The sequence below is a fragment of the Struthio camelus genome, chromosome Z, assembly GCF_040807025.1.
Source record: "Struthio camelus isolate bStrCam1 chromosome Z, bStrCam1.hap1, whole genome shotgun sequence".
NCBI classification, from domain to species: domain Eukaryota; kingdom Metazoa; phylum Chordata; class Aves; order Struthioniformes; family Struthionidae; genus Struthio; species Struthio camelus.
This window is the reverse complement of record NC_090982.1, coordinates 1,783,617-1,807,716: the sequence shown is the minus strand read 5'-3', so window position 1 is coordinate 1,807,716 and position 24,100 is coordinate 1,783,617.

The following is a 24,100-nucleotide window of genomic DNA, read 5'->3' as shown; positions in this document are numbered from 1 at the left end:
TCTCCAGCTCACTGCGGCCTGGCCAGTTTTCCTTCCTATCCCTGCAGGCAGTCAAACTAACCTAATTGTTTTCACATTCTAGCTTATCTGTCTACACTGAAATATCAATCTTTAACGGCAAGAAAACTTTTTTATCCAAAGGAGTTATTCTTTATGCACATTTCTATTGAAATACCTGCTTCCCACATGCTATATTGTTAAACATTCATACTGCAGATAAGGACAGTTGCCCAGATGGGTGGTGTCCTGGAGGTTTCTTAGAAACTCCCATGTCCACTCTTGAAGCATAACAGTATCCACTGGGAATCAGAAGTTACCCAGGCTAACAGCCTCTGCGCCCCAGGAATTAACATTGGCAGGCTTATCACCCCAGTCTCTGGATACTTCTGTGCTGATGTGCCAGGATCTGAGGTAGTAGGTGGCATCCTTTCCTCACTCAGCCACCACTTCCCTCCTGTGAACAAGAACAGAAAAATCCTCAGGATGCAAGGCACCATTTTATAATATTTCAGCTATTCATAATATCGCCTCAGCTAGGCTAGAGGTCAGCAAGCTCTGTGCAGGCTCTTTACTAAGGTTCAGCCAAGGGACCCCCAATGACAGAATATAAAACTCAAAACAGATTTGGGCATGTTTAAAAATGTTGGCTTGGCTGGTACTGTATTTTCTACACTATAATTTGTTGAGCCTTACTCTGGTTTAGAATTGTCTGAAAAACTTCACTAAGGACTGAAAACATTTGGTTTAGGAACCTGAGCAGCTCTGAAAGGTTTGACTTAGAGCAAAATATTTGCATTTTTCAGTGGTAAATTTCGAACAGAATTTAATATTGCTATTTCCACAAAAAAAAAGTCACAGGCTCATTTCTATCCATTGCTTTTCCTTTCACTTTCCATTACATCTGCACGCACAAACTGAGAAATATCCAGGGTGAAATTTTGATTCAAAAGAAATAATTTTGTATACTTGTTAAACAGAAATCATGAGTTCGGTCTGATATTTAGTTCAGCAACGTTTTGTTCCTCTTGGAAGCAATGACATTTGGGAGGTAGGATGTAGGGCTTATGTTGTTAAACAAAACTATGGAATATATTTGGGAAAGTATTTCACTAACACTGCTGCATAGCCTTGAGCTTTAGTGCATAAAATCGACCACCTATGCACATCAACCTTTCTGCATGTAAGTGCACCTTAGTGAAGTTTCATTTGATTTATTTTAATTATATAGACAATTTCTATGTGCTCAGTGCCACAGCCTCAGATCACATTTAAATCACAATACTGCAAGAGTCTGGGGAGTCTGCCTATGTACAAGTTATGAATTCTGATAGGTTTCATGAACTCTGTGTATAACTACTTGCTCATGCATACTGAAATCAGGTATTTGGTAAGAAGATTAGGACACAAATAGCACAGACTGGTCTGCAAACAGCTACAGGACAGCTTGACTTGCAGGAGGAAGAGGGGGCAATTCTACAAGGCAAGTCCACATGTCATGTGAGCTCTGCACAGTGTTTTATATGCAGCATACAAAGATCTTTCTTTTCCCCCAGTGCTTCCTCTGTTGAGTGTAAGAGTGTAGCGTTGCTAATGAATGCTCTCTTGCAGCCCCCAGCTTGATACCCTGTTCATTAAGTATCCTATGTATAAAAAAAAAAAAAAAAAAAAAAAAAAAAGGGAAATCTGGGGAATGTTTGATCTATATAGTACCTAAGAGGGGATTACTTTGTCTTGGTTAGAATAATGAATATGGTAAAAATCTTGGCTGTATGAAAAGAGGAATGACTTCCAGATTGTACTCAGGGAACAAGACTGAAGAAATAGCAGTTCTCTAGCTCAGACAGAGAACAAAGGGAGAGGGGATTAGAAAGCGGAATGTTACCTAGGCTGGAGGAAAAGTGCATTGACTACCAGACTCGGACAAGCAAGAGATGGCTCCTTTAACAAGCGTAAACAGAAATCCTGAAAGCTGAGCAGTGCAACAGGAGAGGTTTGGCACTGTCCAGAGGAACAAGAAAAACCCATACCGTAAAGTGGCAAATCCAGCAGTGGCTGGAGCAGGGGAAAAAATAACAGTCTCTGTGCCTACAGAAGGAATGGCAAGTACAGCAGCAGCAACCGTGAACAGGGCTTTAAAAAGAGAAGGGATATTTTAAAAACTTAAGAGAGAGATCCTGGAAACAGCAAGCTCTTAAGGTGGAGAAGGGAGCAGAAAAATGATTTTGCATGCAGCTTTTGCTCTGTTTCCGTTATCAGCTTGTATGGATTATGCTTTCTCTAGGGATACAACATCTGTATACATACTCTGCAAAGCTTCCACTTGCTGTCACAAGCTGAATTTTCAGGAAGCATAGTCTTAATCAGGGGAACTGGGGACTGTGGCACTAAGCTAAGAGTACTGAGATGAGAAATCCCATTTTTAGAGAAGGGACTGCCCTCCACATCTTCACTTGGCAGGCCAGAGAGACAGTGCCTGGAATCTGCTCAAATGCAGGGGCATGGGAGTTAACTAAACCTAATGTTTTCCCACTAACACAACAGGCAGCAGGGGAAGTGTGCGGCAATTGATTCCTTAGGCTGTAAAGCCATGGGGACCTGGACCCTCTTTTGTTCTGGGTTTGTACTGCACATTAGCATATGAGATCTTGTTCACTTTGGGGCTTCTAAAGCATTGCCACAGCATACCACCACCACCAATAGTGACAGCTGTTGTTTAAGAGCATTTCCATTAGCAAATTAGTGGTAAACAGATCATATATATTGTACACTGTGAATGCCAGAAGTCCTAGGTCCTTTTCCTAAAACATCCTGGTTTTATTCTAATAACAAGAGCAACAAAAAGTTTTTCATCGTGTAAAAAATAAGGATGTCCCGCTAATGCTTTTTAATTGAAAACATTTTGATTTTGTATTTGAAATTACTTCTGTTTTGAAAATTCCTTTACTTAGACAGAAGAAGTCTTTGGAAAATGCTCATATCTGAAATGAAAGATTTGTTGGACCCACAGTTAAGATTGCCTTTTTTTTCCAGGAGATTTCATGATGCAATGCTGCCAAAAATAACTACCTGAGAGTTTCCTTTTCTTTCCGTTTATTAAAGGTGTTTAGAGGTGATACCACAAGACTTAGAGATGTAATATTAAGGATGCTTCGAGCTCTTGGCACTAGCTGGTAAGACTGTAGAATTACTCGTTCAAAAGACAAATGAGGCAATAGTTAACATAATCCCTGGTTTTGGTGTTACTCTTCCAATTTTACCCTCACCTGTATTTAAACCCTAATTCAAAGCCACAGAAACTCATATAGGGTCTCACTTTTATGGGGATAGCAAAAGTCTTGAGTCTCTCAGGAAAATCAGTAGCAAATTCTGGATGGTCCCAGAAATTCGGCCTTTCCAACAAAGCATTAAGTAACACTAAATAGTCAGGAATTGTATTATAATTATGATAAAACTAGAAGTATGAGAAATATTAAGGTTACATTACATCACTTATAAAGTTCACTTTTTTAAAGATACCTTGAATAAATGCCACTAAAAGTGAACTGTTCTCTTCATACTGGATAGCAAGTGTTTTAATTTAGTGATACTTACATTTTTTCAATCTCTTATACATCAGATGTGCAGCGCAAATTATCTATTTGTAGTGAAGACTTTAATCACCATTCAAACATCCCCTACAATGTCACCAGTATGATTTGGTTAACGCTATAAATAAAGTAAATTTTTCATTAAAAATTTCAAAATCTAAGCTCTTTCACTTTCTGAATGTTCTATCAATTTTAATGAAAAAAAGAGTACTGCCCTCCAAAAAAAGAATGGTGAACACTGTGGAACTCCTAAAAGCTGGAACACTTGGCAGAATAAGAGAAAACAACAGAAGTCACTAATGCAAGTATTCTGAAGCACATAACATTTCAGCTGAAGTTTTGATTATTTTTGGATAAGTTATTTATTCATTATAAGCACAACAACACTGGAAAACATGTCTTCTGCTTATTTCTGCATTCTGTATCAAACTATTTCACTTTTCCACTGCATCGTGCTTTGCACAGAATCTTACCCTTTTCACCCATCAGACTGAATCAGGAATTATCCACAGGCCTTCTCAACCCAATGAATTATAAAATTTGGAATCAAATTCAAATTGATTTTAAAATGAGGTCCACTATTCTTTTTCACCCCTCTAGCATTCCAATCCTTTCAATAGTAGGTGAGAAGAATTTGCGCAAGATTAAAAAAAGCAAAATGCTTAACTCGTCCTCTCAGGTTTCTGTTGGCTTCAGTAAACTATCATTATCTTTTTATAAGTAGTTAACATAAAATTAGGTTTGTCTTTTAGTGTAAAAGACTTTAACAAAGTGCAACAAGATATGATTCAAGTTGTTAATGGAGATTCTTACCAACCATATATAGGAGATCTGCTGAAAGGACTTTTTAAATCTCTCTACCGTGCAGTGACTTAGGGCTGGGTGCTTCTCTATGCAAAGCTCAAGCTAGATGGCTTGGGAGCAGCTGGAGAGAAACAGATTTACCTGGCTGGGGAGTGGCACAGTGAGGGCCTTGCTGAGCTCTGCTGTTGGCATTCCTATTCTTTCTCATCCTTCCACCTCTCCGGTGTGAATATAGCATTTACCAGGCAATGTCCTAGTCACAAGCTGTGATGCTTACCACTTGCAAATGATAATCCATAGTTAGACTATCATTGCATATCCTCCAGCCACTGAACATCTATTTCTGAATCAGACTGGGGCTCGGAGTATAGGCTGCTGTTTGAAATCCGGGTCAGATGAGACTGAATTTCCAGCCAGCAAGCTGGAAAACACTGCCGGTTCCTGTGTCCAAGGCCATCTGCACCACTGAAGCATAGAGAAGGTAAAGGTATGCATAACTTTGCGTATTTAGTGCCTTAGGAGAGACCTCACTTTTGTTCAGAGCAACTAGAACATCACTGACTTGGTTGCAGAGGAGAGGATTCATGCAAGGCCAGAAGAGACAGAAAGTGTTAAGCTAGACCTAATTACAAGTCTACTTTGTAGAAGTTTGTTTTTTTCCTGAGTCTTTGTTTGTGGCTTAGTTTTCCAATATATCAATGTCTGGTGCAATTCCAAATACAAAGAACTGTAAAGGGCAGTAGGGTTTATCATAGGGCATGTGTTTGTTCATATGATGCAAAACCACAGAGAAATTGAGACAGGTAGATTGAATGGACTAGAGCTGAGTGAAGAAAGCTAGAGGTTGTACTTCCGTGCTGGACCACATTTAAATATGTTTGCTTTTTTTTCCCCCTCCCAAAGGTAGTCATTTTGAGAGTTCATCTGCAAGTTAAAGCTAAGAAGTGCTATTATTATCATTCCTACTCTCCATACACAATCCTGTATTCCAGGGTAGGGTTACCTCAGCCTTTAGATTCCCATTTCATGTGAGGTTTCCTGAAGAGCTTTCAGATGAAGCTCAACAGCTGCACTGTCCTTAGTAACCAGTTCTGCACCAGGCTACGGCTGTTATGGTAACCCCAAACTTTAGCTGACTTACTGAAAAAAGGCTCTGTTCAAGAAAGACTTAGGTTTGGTCCTTCTGAATTCATTTGTTAAGGCAAGGCACAAATTAGCAGCTGCCTGTAGCAGGCCAGTATTAATCATCTCCTGCTTTTCCTTTCTTTCCACAATATGACAATCAGGAACAGCAGAAGCACATTTTTAAAACATGTTCTTCCTGCTCCACGCTGTCGCCTGTTCTCTAGCACACCACTCAAGGTATTTGCAGGCAAATGAAAGCCCAGAGAAATTTAAACTTTGTAGATTTACTGAGCGCTCTGATCTTGTCAAATCCCTTCCAGGGAAGTCATAGTTTGCTGAACGACTGCTGGCTCATGGTGAATCTCTTGAGACCTGTCAGTGTTCTCATCCATCATAATGGAAGCAGTCCACCTGCTTCAGGGTCAGTCTCTCAAATGTATTGATGGCTGAGAGACAATAGATATATCTTGTCATCACCTTGATTGCTTTTATTTTTGGATGCCGTAAGGTCAAAATGAATGCTATACATTCCTGAAGATTTGTATACCTGTGTCTGCCCTTGGGTGACAGAACCTACTGCAGAGAAGGTTATTGGTCAATGTATCACCAGTTGTTTTTGTCTTTCCTTCCTGGTCTTGCTTTTACGGCATTCTCTCCTTGCAGGGGAAAAAATACAAGTTGGTTGAATGCCTCTGAAGTCCCCAAATGAAATGACAGAGTTAACACTTGGCACTTACACGTATCAGGCCAAGATTTTCTCAATAATTTGCTTCCAAAGTTAGGTTCTGAAGTCCATATTTTAGATAATTGACTTAGCAATGCAATTTATCCCTGACTTTTCAAATCTAGGAAGCATATAAAACCAATTGGTTCCTTCCCATATAATGCCATGTTTTTAAACTAGTCTCTTGACTCTAGGGACCCAACTTCTTTTGGCATGCCAGAATCACTTTGTTCGGCCTCCTTTTAAAGAATAAAATCTTGGAAGCCAAACTTCTGCAAAGTGGATTTGTAATTGAACCTTTATTGTCCTATCTGTCTCTGGGCTTTTATCAACCTCTGCTTCTCCATTTGTCTCTTTACATAGTACTGAAGACACATTCTTGAAAGGTTCCCACCCCAATCTTCCAGAAAAGCATATAGGATGAAGTTTTAAAACATCCCAACACCTGTCTTCGGGTCTAATCTTTGGATTAGATTTACAAAGATATTCAGGTGCCTACACATGTAAACAGTGCTGCTGAGGCTTCTAGAAAGCCTCTTCATTACAGGATTTCTAGTGGCCTGGACTGCTTTCAGTCAGTGGATAGACAGACATCCTTCCAAGAGTAATGCAATTGTCTTGATTAAGGAACTAACTTAGACCAAACACACTAGCCCAAGGTGAGATTGTTTTCATCTGATCTTCACATAGCTTTAACAATCTTGCAGTAGATGCCAGAGGACAAATGTTCTCTTAAAAGATAAGACCAGTATTATCTACCTGTATCAACATTCATAGTGCACACATAGTGTTCCGCTATAGATGTAAATTATATCAGAACAGGTTCTCCTGACACCTACCCCAAGGAAAATAAACCACATCTCGTTTTGATATTAGAATTGGGTCTGTCTGAGGAGATCCTGCCAGGGCAGCTCCTTTGTTCGTGTATCAAACTCCACAACACTTCTGACCAGCCCAGATCTCTTAGACAACACCAAGTAACTTGGGAATTGGAATGTGAGTAGACTCGAAAAGGTCTGGGGTGCTCACCTAAAGCAAGTATACAACCACTCACTAGCCTTCTGTGGCATTTTTCAATGGAATGCAATGATGGCAGCAGGCAGCAACATCCTCATCCACATCACCCGTTTTAAGGAGATTTTCTTCATTGCTCTGCATACTATTGGAAAATTCTGCTTGGACCTTCAGTGTCATTTGGAGGCCTATATCCCACCATCTGTGGCTAGATTTCTATTTCTGCCCCTACCCGGCTCTGAAAATATGGGCCAAGGACGCTAGAAAATCCCACTGACATTTGATGTTATTTAGGTTCCCGAGACACTTCATTGCTCTGAAGAATTTACTGCAGTTCTACTGTCTGCAGCAAATATTATTTCACATTTCCTTAGTTTCACATAAGAAATCTTCTCAAATGGTTACCTTGCTACTTGAGTTACTCTATAAAAAAAGGGAAAATTTACAAAATTATTTTCTTCTGTGCCTGTTCTTCCTATGTATAAATAGTAACCTGTGAATTATGTGTAAAAAAACCCTTGTGAGTTATATAAAGAAGCCTATACTTCAACATCAGGTAAAACCTGAAAAGTCACAGTGTATTGCTCTATAACAACACTGCGCTGTGGTTAAGTAACCTTTTTTTGAATTACCTCCCAAGCTAGCTGAACCACTTTAGGATATCATAAATGTGAAACGTATCTGGATCGTTTGCTTACTTCTTCTCTTCGCAATTAATGAAAAAATGCATGGAATCTTCATTCCCATTTCTTTTATCCTAAATACAGTCTGAACAAAACTAAAGTTCTCTAATACACTCAATAGACTTCCCTAATCCAGGTAGACAATAAGAAATGTGTAGTACTTTGCACATACTGCATGGCACAACCAATGAAAAATTCATTACTGCAGTAACACTAATGAGCATTCTCTACAAAATGCAAGTAACCTATGCAGTGCACAGATATGCGCTGCTAAATGAGGTTGTCTGCCAACCCACATCCTCTGAAGCAGCATTAAGTACTCACTCATACTGAACCCTTCCAACCCATATTGAATGATGCTGTGGGCTTTCTAAGGGTATGCCCTTACACCCTACAGTGAGGCTTCTTGCCATTCAAAGTTCATGTAGGTGTCAAATAAGACAGCAGAACCGGGGCTGAAATTATTGCTTATGAACAAAGCCACTGGGTGGCTCAAACCAGAGTACATGAGTGCAATGGGTTTTGGTTTCTTAAGTGTTATATTTTGGGAATGCTTTGCAACACAGAGTTTGAGAGTTACATTTTATCCAGTGGAAGATTTTATTTCTTGAAAGTCTACCACCTTAATTTGCTTCCTATATGCCTAAAAATAGAATCGTATTAAATACTGACACCAAAAATATCTAAAAACGTGTTATTTTCTGCTTGGTTAGAGGAGTGCTTTTTTAGAGGAAGAGGAAACATTTCTGGTTGTTTGGAAACTGAGGAGCTGGTGTTCTTAATTTTGAATATGACACAATTCCATGAAAGCAAACAGAGAAGACTAGGTGAATAGTCATTGTGAAAAATTAAAAGTGTTTCTTGGACATCCATGTCTTAGATCTCCCTCTCTCCTTATTTGAGAAGGATTACAGTAACGCAGAGGTAAAAATAAGGAGAATGGTGCCTGGTACAAGCCGATCAGCAATTAATGCAGAAGACAGACAACGCAACTATGTCATAAAAAATGTCCATGAGTCTCCAGGCAGCCTCATACAGCTCATATAGCTAAATAATGCCTCTTAAATTGTCCTTTAGCTTGGGTACTTCTAAGTACCTTAATTAGAATAGAGGAACAACGTGGATAACAGAAAAGCACAAACCGGTATGTATGATTTTCAGATATGATTGTAAAGGTCTGGACAATTAATACTACCATGAATTTTGAATCAGGCACTGCTGACTCTGTCTGAGTAGCACCCCTATATGATTATTATTTATGTTGTATTAACTGTTACACACTTCCTTTCTGTTACTGCTTTAGCTTAATCTGATGCATACTATTGTTTCTGTCCTTGCAAAGGAAATCCTTACAATAGCTATCAAAAGTAAATTCCAGGCAAAATATGTTCTGCACACTGTATAGCTTCATAAACCTTCAAAAAAGTTCATTGATGGGGGTTTCCAAAATAGTTCATATCTCCTGAGAACGAGTGGACATGTTAAAATTTTTCTTCTTGATTAGAAGGTGGCCCTGGCCAATACAAGGGAAAAAACAATACTACTGCACTTTCCTGGCAGGTTTCTAGCAGATGGAGAGAAGAGAGTAATTAATCCTGTTTAATCTTGCCGTAGTTATATACACACTTAAAGTATAATCATTTTTGTTTTTCTTTAGAGGACCAGGAGGCAAAACATTAGGACTGATCATTTTCGGTTAACAGAGCAAACGCTTTTGGCTTATATTTGGCTTCGGATCTTTTCGAAGGTAACAAATTCACACATTCAGGTGATGATTATTGAACAGAAGTCGTGTAAGATGATGCAGGCTGGGATATACTTTGCACTTATTCTAAGGAAAACTTTTTTATTTCTTCTGACCTATGTGTAAATTATTTTCCATGGGGAGGTTTATATTCCATATAATTTATGCCCCAGTGTTATCTATTAGCCCCAGTTAAAATCAAACATCCTATCTAACCTAATTATACCTACAAGAATCCTATTTAAATACTCAAGACAGACAAAGGGCAGGAGAGCCAAACAACTGTCCAGATTTTCACAACAGAACAAAAGTTTCTGGTCACAGAAGTCTGCAGCAGGACTAGAAACTGTGACTGCAGGAATCCCAAGTAATAGTGTCTACAAATGTTTTGTAAAGGTACTTGCATCTATTGAGCGGCAGGTCACAGGAGAACATCATTAACACATAAAAGGGTAAAACTAGTTTGCAGTGGACATGCTTGACAAATGAAAGAGAAATATAAAAAATTAAGATAATTTTATTTTTGTTCATACAACGTTTTGTTCATTTTAAATGTTTTATCTGTAGCTTTTCAAATTGTCAGAGTTAGCTTCTGTTCATCCACAGATTAATTCCTCCTTGCTCTAGTGTATTTTTGTTATTTAAAGATGTGTTTTGTTTTCCCTACCACTTTTTCCTCAAGAACGGACTGTAAATGTTATTTTTTGATATTCAGTTATTGAAACTAGGCAGTTAGTTGCCATTCCTCAAATACTTGCACTTTTTCTTTTTTCATTTGCTCTCTTTGTTTCTCAAGAAGATGATTATGCCCAGTCTTTTGTGGGGGGAGCAATATGTGAAAACTTCAGAACTGATTTTAAGGCATGCAGCTTTGCAAACATTTCTGCCAGTCAATTTTGGGGCAGATGGGTCAGCACCTGCTTGTAGGCCCTGCAGGAGACTTGTCTGCGTGCTCCCCGCGGAGAAGGGGAAGAAACCACTGCCTCCTCATAGCTGCTTTCTTTCTTCCTTGTTAGGCCCAAATGGGTCTTCTGCCCTCTTCCTAAAGCTGGCGATTCTCCTGCTTGCCTTCACGTGCATTATGGTACCCCTGTCCTTCACGTGGTGAGGACAAGGCTGGCAGAAGCCGGCTCTTGCCTTGGCTCTCAAACAGGCTTCTCTTACTCTTCGGTACCATCTACTGGGGGAAGCTGGGTAAGGCACCACCTTAGAAACTCCCCACTCCCAACCCTCTCCCTGCCAGGTCAGTGCCACTCAGGAGCGAATCAACTGGCACAAATCATCTACACATGACAAACCTGACTTATGGCAGCATCTGGCACATGCCAGCTATCGAACATGTCCCCATCTTATGAGAAGGGGACAGATACAGAGCTATCTTGCAGACAGGAGGCTGAGGCCAATGCCATTTAAAACCTCACAGAAGCAGTGAAGTTTTCGTTTCTTCTGCTGCAGGTGGAACTTGTGCCATAATCTACATCAAGTAGACACACAGTCTGCTCTTTGAGACAAGGAGAGCCATGAGAAGACAGCAACGTCAGTGAACAGTTTGTGAGAGTCATGAACAAGCAAAATCCATCAATGATATTTCAGTGATGGAGAGCAACAGAAATCTTTTGCAACCTGAGAAGCAGGTATTGTAAGCAGCACTACTGTACCCCCATGGTAGACAACTAGTACACACTTCTGTCTCAGAGGAAGCCCTGCCTCAGTGCTTATATGTGCCCAGCATACTTTAACCTTTCATACATTACTGAAACACCAGTAAACCCTCCCAGGGTGCTCCACTCCTGATAGCTCTTGACAGTCCAAGTTTCAGTCACAGTATTTAAAGCTAGCAGGGCAGGCATACCCAGTCGTATTTACCTGGGGTATAGAAGGAATGCACCCCCAAACACTTATCTACAAAAGTCTCAGCCCTGAAAAACCCGCTACAGGTGTGATCTACCTCTGCCAAAGTGTTTCACCACTGGCTTCAGAAACGGGTAAGTATGAGTACTTTTCAGATTCTACATCTAGCATATCTTACTGGGGTTATTCAAGGAGAAGAAACTAACTTCTCACTCTAGTCAGGTGTAAGTGTTTTACTCTCACTTCCAGTAGCACAGCTGAAGTTGTCTAACATTGCGCCCGTGCAGTATGGAGATAGTGGATATTGAGTGACAGTGGAGCACTAGGGAGCCCAGTCTCAAGTGCTAAGGTGCTGAATTATAGCAGTGCTATAATTGCTGAAGCTAATTATAAGCTTCTGCTTCCTGACCTGGGAAGAAAACCACTGGCAGACTATCATAAAAACTGGTGTTTGGAGCCAGGAAGATACACAGTACACAGTAAAACAAAGCATCTTCAGGACTCAAATTCATGTACTCCCCATCTACAGGGACCAAACGGCAGGATGAAGAAGAGAAGGGGGAGTGGATATGCAACCAGTAATGGAGTATAATGCAGCTGCCTTGGAAGGCAGGAAACATTGCCTAGGAATAGACCTTCTGTATACCCAAACACTGGTAATAACAGGTCAGAGAATGTGTTATTGGTCTGCTCAGTGACAAAAGGTGCAAACTGCATCCCCAAAGACTGCTGAGGCTTGTTTTTCAGAATGGATTTAGCAAATGCAGCTAGTAAAAGCCTAAAATAAACAAACAAACTAATTTCAGGTACAAAATGCTGCAGCAGAAGGTGTTCCTGCCATTAAAGTTCTCCCTTTGTTTCAGAATCTCTTACGAGGATCCCAGCAGAAGGCTTTTTAGCAGGATCTTTCTTTCACTGCAACCCAACAACTTTCTCACTGCTCTCCTCACTCTCGCTCCCAATTGTGAGAAAGCATAGATTTCCACATTTGCATGGTTAAGCACACTTTATTGTGAAGCTTTCTAAAATACACTTTGTTGCCACACTAGGCATTACCACAGGTATAGGTAAGTAACCCAATGCTTTCCATTATAAACTGTTCTTGTGGCTTCTTCCATTTTATTTTTAAATGGCACAGACAGCTCTGTATCTTGTATTTCTCAACTTTTCCATGTTTAAATCTTAATTTAATTAAAATTAGATATCTTTCTCTTGACATCTGTTTTTACACAGCTCTTATTGTATCTAGAAGAAGACAAAGAAGGGACTATGCAGCTCAGGAAGCACTTATTTAGCTCCATCCTGATATTTGGATAATTCAACATTTGAATTTTGCAGGCAATTTTATTCTGTTCTATAAAGTCTCAATTAGGTAGAGCCTCCCCTAAAACTGAGGATTTCATTTTGTCTTAAAACTTTCATTGGCAGTTGTGAGTTGTGAGGAGAAGCTGAGTACTGACTTGAAATCCTTGCCACTGCTCCGTCTTGTTTAAAACACTGCAATCAAAAACTTTTGCCCAGTTTAGTGAGTGAAGGGTCTTGAACATTTCACATTTCCAATCAGTCGGTGACGTACGGTACTATCTCACCTGCTACTCCCACAGTTCTGGTTTGTAAGAGCACTGTTTGTCCTCTTCAAAAAGAAAGTTTTAACATCTCAAAATGTTCCAAAAGCAGGACTGTTGCTTTCTGGTCATCTTTGTTAGTAAGAGCCCAAATTAGTTGTCACTGAAATCAGAAAGATTATCTACAAGGTTTAAGGAATTCTGGGATATCTAGGCAGCTATTTTTGGTAGCACTGTGTATACAATTTGAGAAAAATAAAATTCATAGGATTAATGTATTTGTAAAAAGCTTCAACACATCCCAAGTAAGGCAACCTAGGTCATCAGCTTGTTTAGTAGATGTGAACATACTAATGCTATATTTTACCTATTCATGAGCAGTGCTAGGTCTCTGCCTGGATGAAAAGGCCCAGAGACATTGCCAAAATGACTCAGAGAGATGTAACTGTGTTTACACAAGGTGTTCCCAAGCCAGAGCAGGTTCTGATCTCTATACTTTAAGCAGTGCATTTTAGGGGAGGAATGTTCATAACATTACCTTCAACCTTCCCCCCTTCTCTAAAGGAAAGCTGCTCCCAGATACCCTTGGGCAATAACTGCAAGTTTTCTAGGTCAGGGGAAGCATTCCTAGCAGTGGCAGGCATGCAGGAGTGGTGGAATATCACCCTGTGGATGTGCTACATTTGGAAGCTCAAGACAGTTCCCCTTCCGACAGGTAACTGATTGGATTAAGAGGCCTGTCTGACAGCATGTCTGTTCAGCCACACAGGCTAATCAACCTCCCCGTCCTGTCTGCTAATAAATCTGGCACCAGGGACCATTCTGCTTGATGATCTCTCCTTGGGGAATTTTTAAGGCTTTTCTCTGAGAAAACTACTTGGATTCTATTAAAATTGCAGCTCTGCTGTTGTCAGGTAGTCCCAGAGAGTCATGGGAGGTGCCTGTCACACAGGTGGAGGTAGCTATTACATATTCAAGAAAAAACATAGCCACTTCTTTGAGAAAACATATATTCCAACCAACAAACTGAATAAAAGGACCTTTGTTCCATCTCCTGGCCTGTCATGTTAAAGGATGAGCCTTAGGAAAAGAAACGTCACTCAGTAATGCCCTCACTGTACAATGGATTTTGGTGCTGAAAACATGTGCTACACATTTGCTGAAAGGATTAAGCAAAGTGTAATTGTTCCTTTGCTGCAAGTCATCAGCCAGCTTGGTTGTTTCTGCTGTTCAGATATGCATGTTGCCAGCCAGCTTTTCAGGGCTTAGGAACCCAACAGCAGGCCCTCCTAGCCTTCTAGATACAACGTCTTGGCTACAGCTTAATAATTCCAAGATAGCAGCGTTTGCTTTGCTTTGCTTGTGGGACAGACAATGTAGTAGACTTTAATAGGTCTACTTGCAATCAGCTCCTGAAGGACACCACCTGAATAAATTAGAAAACAGCAATTGCGGGATCTACAATCTCTCTACAGAAGATGTATAAATAAATCAGAATTTTAATTATTTTCTTAGATTTGTCTTTGGAAAACTAACAGGAGGCAAACTGAGAAGGGCTGACTGCAGCTAGACAAGGAAAAATCTTCCAGGATGTTTAGATGCTGTGGCTTTTGACACAACCACCACATGCAAGGATCATAAAAACCAGTTTCCTTTGTTGCTTAAGATAAGAAGCTAATGGATGCAGAAGCACAGGCAGAATTGCTGCAAAGTATTACTGTGAGATTTTAGCTTTTGTTTTCAGTGGGCTATCCGCAGAGGTGAATTCTAAATTTGTATCAGGCTAGGGAGAACTTTCCAGCATACCAGTATTAGTGATACCCCAGAAACACTCAAGCTGTTCTAATGTGTCACATATTCATAATGCATTTGTAAATGACTCAGAAGGAATGAAATACTTGTCTGATTAACAGTATTAGATTGTATTAAAAAAATAATTCAAAATAATAGAGAAGTCTCACTGACTAGAGAGATCTCTACTTCCCTGAGCAAAGATCCCTCTCCTTCGTTCCCCTCCTCGGCCATCCTAATAAAAGTTGCATTCTTTGTATCTCAGATATAAAATGTTGATTGCGGAAATTTGCCTCTCTGCTGAATGCATGGATTCTTGTCTCTCTGCAGAGACCTTTCAGTTTGCAGTCCCCTTATAAGGAGGCTTCCAGCTAAGGCTCTGAGAGGTGCCCAAAGGCACAGCTAAGCATTGAGTGGTGATCTACAAAAAAGGGAATTTGGGCTTTTTGTATGCATTGACATACCTGGGGCCTAAGCTATAGCTAGGAGGAAGAGAAAAAAGGGAAGCAGTAGCCCCTTTTCCTGGATTTCCAGTGCTTCCCTTTGTGCTGTGAGCTTGGCAGAAGGGGGTTTCTTCTAGTAGTAAGCCTGCTGCTGCTCTACAACAGTTTTTTTCTACCAGTTTGTATTCCGGCAGCAGAAACTGGAAGCCTCTTTACTTAGCAAGACACCAATAAAAGCAATGCACACTGCAATTTAAAATCCTATGGAGGCCCATGAAATCCATTTGTGCCACAAACTGAGGCATCTGCATTCAGAATGTTTGATGCTCTAAGTAAAACCCCACTTTCCCTTAGTTTACTGCAGGGGCAGAGAGAGACATCTCAGACGGTCCTGATACTGTTGAGTTTTATCAATTCTGGAATAGCAGCGCAGCGCAATAAATGCAGGGATTGCATTTGCATTTCCTTTCCACTCTTTGTCCTTCAGGGAGTTTCTCAGCAGTTGGACTCATGTTAATGTACACAGCTAATGGGCTGTGCATTGACTATAATCTTGTTGGCAGCATATCTCTGTTTCCTTGTGATCTGATTTATTAGAATGCAGTGAAGTCTCTCAGAAGGGTCAAATACAACCCATGAGCTCCAGATCTTTTTGCAGAAACAGGCAGAGCATATTTTCTTTGCTTAGTGTACTGCAAGTTACACTATTTTTCTTTCAAAGATCCATGAGTCCCATGAGTTTAATGCAATTTTGATCTCAAAATGCCACTTACAACTCTAGCTTGTAATGGATTGTGGTATGATTTGCGTGTGATACAGACATGAGGAGGACAGATCCTTATTTAGGAAAGTCAGCATGGATCCCATGGAGCAACCCCAGTTCCTTCCTACCACTTGGTAATCTTCCTTTGTCTGTTTTTACTTCAAATATTACGGTTAAAATGCGAAAGCCAAGGACTGGTTATCATTGAATTATTTCAAGTCTTCATCAGTTAAACCAAGAGAAGAGTAAAGAGCTCAGCCAGCTCATAGCGCAGAAGAAAGACTTCCAGTTTGCACAATGTGTACATGTGAAATGTGCATAACTTAAAATGAATTTAAAATTACAGGGAGATCAGGTCCTGTTACACACAGGGCCCACCCTGTGGTTGACCTGTTATCGTGATGATGAGCAGTAGGAGTAAGTACTCATCACTAATGTTATTTTAACCTTAAAATTAACATCTGTTCACAAATATTGTATAATTTCCTAGGCATTATACATAGAGGTACCAAGGTAAATGCCAGAGGAAAAAAATAAATTCTTTCATTAATTTCCATGTGCCACTGTTTTCACTAGATAGCAGAAATGGAAAACATAATCACGGAAGATGTCGTATTTTGATTTAAAACCTTCATTGAGACATGAATAAACTGGCCACAGCTTGGGTACCACCTGTTTTATTTCCTTTATGTTTAATTTAAAACACATTAAAAAATTGAATCTAGATTTCTCCTACATGATCCTAGGAGCCCACAGCACCAACAGTGGTAATAGAAACTGCATGCGGTAACAGTTTGGGCACGTGGGCACTTCGTTGCAGAGCGCAATTTTATAAGGGCTGCTCCATGTAAAGCATGAATTGACTGAGAGGGTCAGTGAATATTACAAATATAAGCAGCATGTAAAAGAGCAAATGGCACCTTCCTCTTGGCCCTCATGAGATGCTATCTCTCTCAAGGTGTAAATGTAAACAGCTTCAACTGAGTAAAGCAACAGCCATTACAAATGGTGGGATAAGTAAATTAATCACCTACAAATATTTATAAGAGGGCATTCAGCTAATCAACCACATCATCTTGATTTTGACTACTATAACTGTCTCTCAAAGAAGAATTATACCTATCTATTACAAAATCAAATTGCTACACAGTTATGGGCCTGGTTATAGCTATACCACGTGATACTTTGAGAACTGTTTCAAAGGAATTCTCTTTTACCTAGTCTCAGAGATTTTTTTATCATGGTGCTTTAATGTACTACAAACACCCTTATAAGATGATAAAAGATAAATTAAGTTAGTGTTCCACATCCAGCTCACCTCTGAATTTTGCTAGAAAAGCTTAGCAGATCCTCAACACCTTTTATTAACATTTTCTCCAGTAAGAGTTTGATATTTAGGAAGGGTAACCTGGATGCAACTAAAACTGCACCAAGGACCAAAGTTCACTTCATAGTCCAAACTCTGTTTTGCGATCATAATGCAGGTTACTATTACTGCATTACAGTATTATACCCAAGTTCTGACAATGCAAACTCATATAATGTCTAAAGGCTCATTTCACAGATACCTGTCTGCTAGCAAACATATTTAAGGAGTCTAACTCCTCTCACAGATTAGCATGGAGACACTAATAACTTCAAGGGACTAATACCTCAGGCTGGATTAAAGTGATCAAGGAGTTAAAGGGTCTGATTCCTGTTACTGCTCCTGGGAGCCATTCAGCCCCACACTAGCAGTTTGACTTCTGTGGGAGTAATTAAACGTGGAATCAACATCAAGCACAGCCTGTGAACTAAACTCCAGGTGCACTTCTTTTCTTCCATTACGTATATAGTTAACACGTACCACGAAGCAGCGAAGGGTTCACAGAGCTGAAATATTTTGTCCTCCCTCTCCTTCCATTACAGCACAAAGTATCTTGGCACGGCAATCAGAAGCAGCCTGTGAAACACCTTATATTGCAGGGAGGGTAGGGAAGCTTTTTGAAGTGATTTCCACTCTATTCTAGTGCCTTTCAACTAAGGTAGCTTTTCTGCTATATTCCAACTAAAGCGGCTTTTCTGTTTCACACATGAAAGGATGCTTCTTATATATGCATGAAGGTTGCTTCAGTAGGGGGAAAGGAAGGGTATGGTTGGAGAAGAGGAAAGGTAATTTGATTGACTGATGTCAGTCTGGTTGCTGGAAGCACACCACCACTGTGTACCCATAGATCAGTTGTAGAATTCACTTGTCAGGCTCAGGTTAAAGTTAAGGACTAGTAATGTGTCAAGTCTCACCTCCAGCTACACGAGGCACTTAGTATGCTAATGTGATTCATTATACGATTAAAGTAAATCTCAACGACATTAAATCATTAGTTTCATAAGAACTTGTCCTTCTAGTTTCCTAAGCAATTAAATGCATATGTCTCAGACTCACCAAAGTTTTCTCCATTCCAGCCCATCCGGAAATTTATCAAACACAGGCTATGGCTGAAAGCATATGAGAAAGTCCTCACAGGCAATGTCAGCCTGCAGTTTTCATTTGCTAATGAAGAGGACCCAACGCAGGCAACTCTAACAGCTTTAGCTGTTGCTTTAGGAGACAGAGAGCAACATCTCACACAAGCACATCCTTGTCATCTGTAGGTTGATCATGGCCTTCAACTTCATGTTGTTACAGAGACAGCTGCCAAAAAGCCAGCCTTCTTTTCTACCCCTCATTTCTCACGCATATATGGAAGCCCTCTGCCAGGGGCACTGTGGAGCTGAGAGGACTGTCCATTATTCTCTCTCCACATCTACATTCGTAGCAGATCCCAAGACTTTCTTTGCTTTCCATAGAAAAGGAAAAAGTATTATAAAGGCAGGAGGTTGTTCTGCTCTGACCACAGGGTATTTTTAAGGGGTGATTATCAATATCACAGCATCGCTTCTGCAGATGTTGCCTCTGGAGGACATGCAGCCCATGGGCTTGCTTTACCTGCTGGAGTGGAAATTTGGGACCAGTTCTCCAGATGTGCTATGCTATCTAACCGGAAAACATTTTATAGTGGAAATAAGAGTTTTTTCTTGCCAGGAAGACCAAAATAAACAGACTCTTTTTCAGGTCCTGTACCTAATACAGATTTCGGAGTAGCTGATTGCCCCCTGGAATGTACTGTCTCAGACTTCAGCAGCTCTTCCAGTCATGCGCCCACAGGAACAAGCACAGTTTTTCAGTGGATTATGCAGGCTGAAGCCTGGCAGCTACAGCAGATCCAATTGCTTTCTTCTCTTTTACAGTTTCTCTTTCTCGATAACCCAGTTGACAGACTTTTGTCCCTGTGTCTTGCAGCCCATCGTATGTATCCATACATACATGGACTGTCCATCCTTGCCATGTCTTACTGCTCAATTAGGTATTGGGTTCAATAAAAATGCCTTAACAGCTTAACTCAAGTGCAGTAAGGTGCCATGATGGTGAGAAAGCCACTTACAGCCACATGCTCCTCAGCTGTCCTGCACAGTGGTAAAGGTGTCATGCTTGGTCTCTTGCTAACATTGACCCATCTCCTGTACAGTCACTTCCTGAGGTATGTATATAGTGCTCGGCACCGGAAGAAGGATAGATACTACGCTGCTGAGCTGGGGGCTCTGGGTTGGGCTATAAATAGGATAGGTCTAGCAAAGTTCAAAAACTAGTTTTAGGCAGGTTAGCACAATTCAGTCAGCAAATTAGGATAAGATTTAGCAGCCAAAGCTGCACTGAGCTAAAGCAGTGGAGACCTAGAAGCACTACTTTGAACACATGCAAGAACCTTGATTTTCCAGTGAAGTGAGGCTACTGGTGCAAGCTAAAGGCTCATCCTCTCCACTGCTCTGGTTAATCCTGCTGCCTCAGCCGCTCTTATGCAGATGAAGACAGGTCACACTCCTGCAACACGCACATAGTGAAATAAAGCCTTGGAAGGTAGAATGTTCCAGCCACGAGAGAGAAGAAAAGGATGAAAGTGCATCTGTAGTTTGTCTCCTCAGTTTTAGGGAAAATCATGTGGACACCAGTGCACTGAATGTTCCTTCCGTTCCTCTTGGTGCCAGAACAAGTTATATATAATTCAGAAACAGATTACATTTAGTGTATGGCAGTGGACAGCATGTGCCCTGGTTTCAGGCTATTCTCATTGTCTTCATGAAAGCCTTTCACAATGACATGAATCTCACACACGGTAAGTCACAGGAACACTCCCCTTTGATTTTCATAAATATTTATATATACCCTTTTTATTAGTTTGTATCGGTATGAATGCTATAAAGCATCATCACTGACATTTTGACGGCATCCTTTAAATGCCTTCGCTCCTTGTCACTTTAGCAGTGCATCAAGAGGCATGGGGCCTCTGCAAATCTCTCCCAGAGCAAGGAGAGTCTCTGTGCTGGGAATACACCAGAGCTTATTTTGATCTTTCTTCCCCAAGCTCCCTCTGTAGTCACATGGTCCTTTGGTCAGGTAGGGATCCCAAACCCACCAATACCACTATTTGCTTTTTGCAAGCCAAGACAAGGTTCCACACCCCCCACCCCTTCATCAAGAATGGAGATTGATTCAGAGCTAGATGCCCAAATAACAAGGCAAACAGAGAAACACAGGGGTAGCTCTTCTTAGGAGAACAGCACAGAAGCTCTGTCCTCCATAAGTCAACTTAGGCCTACATAGGCACGTCTCACTTGATCCTGGAATAGCCACAAGACCTAGGAGTCTCTCAGGTCCTTCTGCGTCCACTCTCAGATGAACAGTCCCTGTTTGCTGTACTTGCTGATCAATGGTAGGTTTGGCCCTTTTGCCTCTACCCTTGGAACAGTCCAGCAGTGACATAGGTAACCCACCATATGTACTGCCATATTATACTTGAAAGCTTAAAGTCTAAATGTAAGCTTCTGTTATACAGGAAAAATAAGTAATCATAAGAGGAGGAACATTTCATGGCATTGGAAAGGAAAGCTTGGGCCAGAGAAGCAGTGTAGATAAGAGGAAAGGATAATAGAAAAGGAACCCAGGCGGCAGAGCCAATACAAGAGTCATCATCATCTTCCTTCAGTTGCTGGGAAGATGTTAGGAGCCCAGTAATAGATGGCAGTACCACAGCATACACACAAACTGGCTGCTTAAAAGCATCTACTCTCTCACAGAATCACAGAATGGCTGAAGTTGGAAGGGACCTCTGGAGATCTTGGTCTAGTCCAACCCCCCCACTCATGAAGATTCACCTAGAGCACATTGCACAGGATTGTACCCACATAGCTTTTGCATATCTCCAGCGAAGGAGACTTCACAACCTCTCTGGGCAACCTGGTCCAATTCTCTGTCACCCTCACAGGAAAGAAGCTTTTCCTCAGGTTCAGATGGAACTGCCTGTGTTTCAGTTTCTGCCCATTGCCTCTTGTCCTGACACTGGGCACCACGGAGAAGAGTCTGGCTCCATCCTCTTGACACCCTCCCTTCAGATACTTGTAGACATTAATGAGATCGCCTCTCTCAGTCTTCTCTTCTCCAGGCTGAACAGGCCCAGCTCTCACAGCCTTTCTTCATAGGAGAGGTGCTCCAGTCCCCTCATCATCTTTGTAGACCTCCGCTGGACTCTCCCCAGTAGTGCCATGTCTCTCTTGTACTGGGGAGCCCAGAATTGGACACAGTACTCCAGGTGAGGCCTCACCAGGGCTGAGGAGAGGGGCAGGTTAGCACACCCTCCCTCCACCTGCTGGCAACACTCTGCCTAATGCACCCCAAGACACCATTGAGGTTCCTCTCTGCTCATCTCTCCAGCCTGAGAGAGGGGTCCCTCTGAATGGCGACATAGTCCTCTGGTGTGTCAGCCACTCCCCCCAGTTTAGTAGCATCAGCAAACTTGCTGAGGGTGCAATCTGTCCTTCCATCCAGGTCACTGATCAATAAGTTAAACAAGACTGGACCCAGGACTGACCCCTGGGGGACACCGCTAGCTACAGGCCTCCAACTTGACTCTGCACCATTCACCACAACCCTCTGAGCTCGGCCATCCAGCCAGTTCTCAGTCCACCTCACTGTCCACTCATCCAACCCACACTTCCAGAGCTTACCTAGGAGGATGTGATGGGAGACAGTGTCAAAAGCCTTGCTGAAGTCCAGAAAGACAACATCCACTGCTCTGCCCTCATCTACCCAGCCAGTCATTCCGTCATAGAAGGCTATCAGATTGGTCAAGCATGATTTCCCTTTGGTGAATCCATGCTGACTACTCCGGATCACCTTCTTGTCCTCCAGATGCTTAGTGAGGACCTTCAGGATGAGCTGTTCCATCACCTTTCCAGGGATGGAGGTGAGGCTGACAGGCCTATAGTTTCCTGGCTCCTCCTTCTGGCCCTTTTGGAAGACTGGGGTGACATTGGCTTTCTTCCAGGCCTCAGGCACCTCTCCTGTTCTCCAGGACCTTTCCAAGGATGGAGAGTGGCCTAGCGATAACATCCGCCAGCTCCCTCAGCACTCGTGGATGCTTCCCATCGGGGCCCATGGATTTGTGGATGTCAAGTTTGGACAAAAGATCTCTAACCTGATCCTCCTCCACCAAGGGAGAGTCTTCCTTTCTCCAGCCTTCCTCTCTTGTCCCCAGGGTCTGGAATTCCTGAGGACTGGCCTCAGCAGCCAAGACTGAGGCAAAGGCAGCATTCAATAACTCTGCCTTCTCTATATCCTTTGTTACCAGGGCACCCGCCCCATTCAGCAGCGGGCCCACGTTTTCCCTAGTCTTCCTTTTGCTCTTGATGTATTTGAAGAAGCCCTTCTTGTTGTCCTGGACATCCCTTGCCAGATTTCATTCCGAATGGGCCTTAGCCTTCCTTGTTGCTTCCCTGCATACTGTGACAACGTCCCTGTATTCCTCCCAAGTGGCCTGTCCCCTTTCCCACATTCTGTACACTTCCTTCTTCTGTTGGAGTTTGGCCAGGAGTTCCTTGCTCATCCATGCAGGTCTCCTGCCCACTTTGCTCAACTTCTTCCTCAGAGGGATGCACTGATCCTGAGCCTGGAGGAAGTGATGCTTGAATATGAACCAGCTTTCTTGGACCCCTCTTCCTTCTAGGGCCCTACCTCATGAGATTCTTCCAAGAAGATCCCTCAAGAGGCCAAAGTTAGCTCTCCTGAAGTCCAGCGTTGCAATCCTACTCATTGCCCTGCTCCCTCCTCACAGGGTCCTGAACTCCACCATCTCATGGTCACTGCAGCCAAGGCTGCCCCCAACCTTCACCGCGCCAACTAGACCTTCTTTGCTTGTTAGTACAAGGTCTAGCAGCACACCTCTCCTCGTTGGCATCTCCACCACCTGGGTCAAGAAATTATCATCAGTGCTCTGCAGGAACCTCTTTGACTGTTTGTGCCTAGCTGTGCTCTCTTCCCAGCAGATGTCAGGGTGGTTGAAGTCTCCCATGAGAACCAGGGCCTGTGATCGTGAGGCTACTTCCAGCTGTCTGTAGAAGGCCTCATCGACTTCCTCTTCCTGATCAGGTGGCCTGTAGTAAATCCCCACAACCGTGTCACCCATGTTAGCCTGCCCTTTAAGCTCCTTACCCATAGGCTCTCAACTCGCTCTTCATCCACCCCTCTAGGCAGAGCTCCATACATTCTACTTGCTCCCTCACATAAAGGGCAACTCCACCACCTCGCCTTCCTGGCCTGTCTTGCCTGAACAACACGTAGCCATCCAGGACAGCATTCCAGTCATGTGAACTATCCCACCATGTCTCCGTAACCGCAACGAGATCATGGCCCTGCAACCACACACAGAGCTCTAATTCTTCCTGCTTATTCCCCGTGCTGCGTGCATTTGTGTACAGGCATTTCAAAGAGGCCATCGAGCATACAGGTTTCTCAGCAGAGGTGCAAGAGGATACTCCTTTAGCCATATCCTGTGCTGACTCCCCTGGCTGCATGCACCTGCTGGCAGCATCCTGAGTTGAGCAGTGTTTTACTGACTACTCTGTCTCTATAACAGTCCCCTTCCCCCATCTTGCCT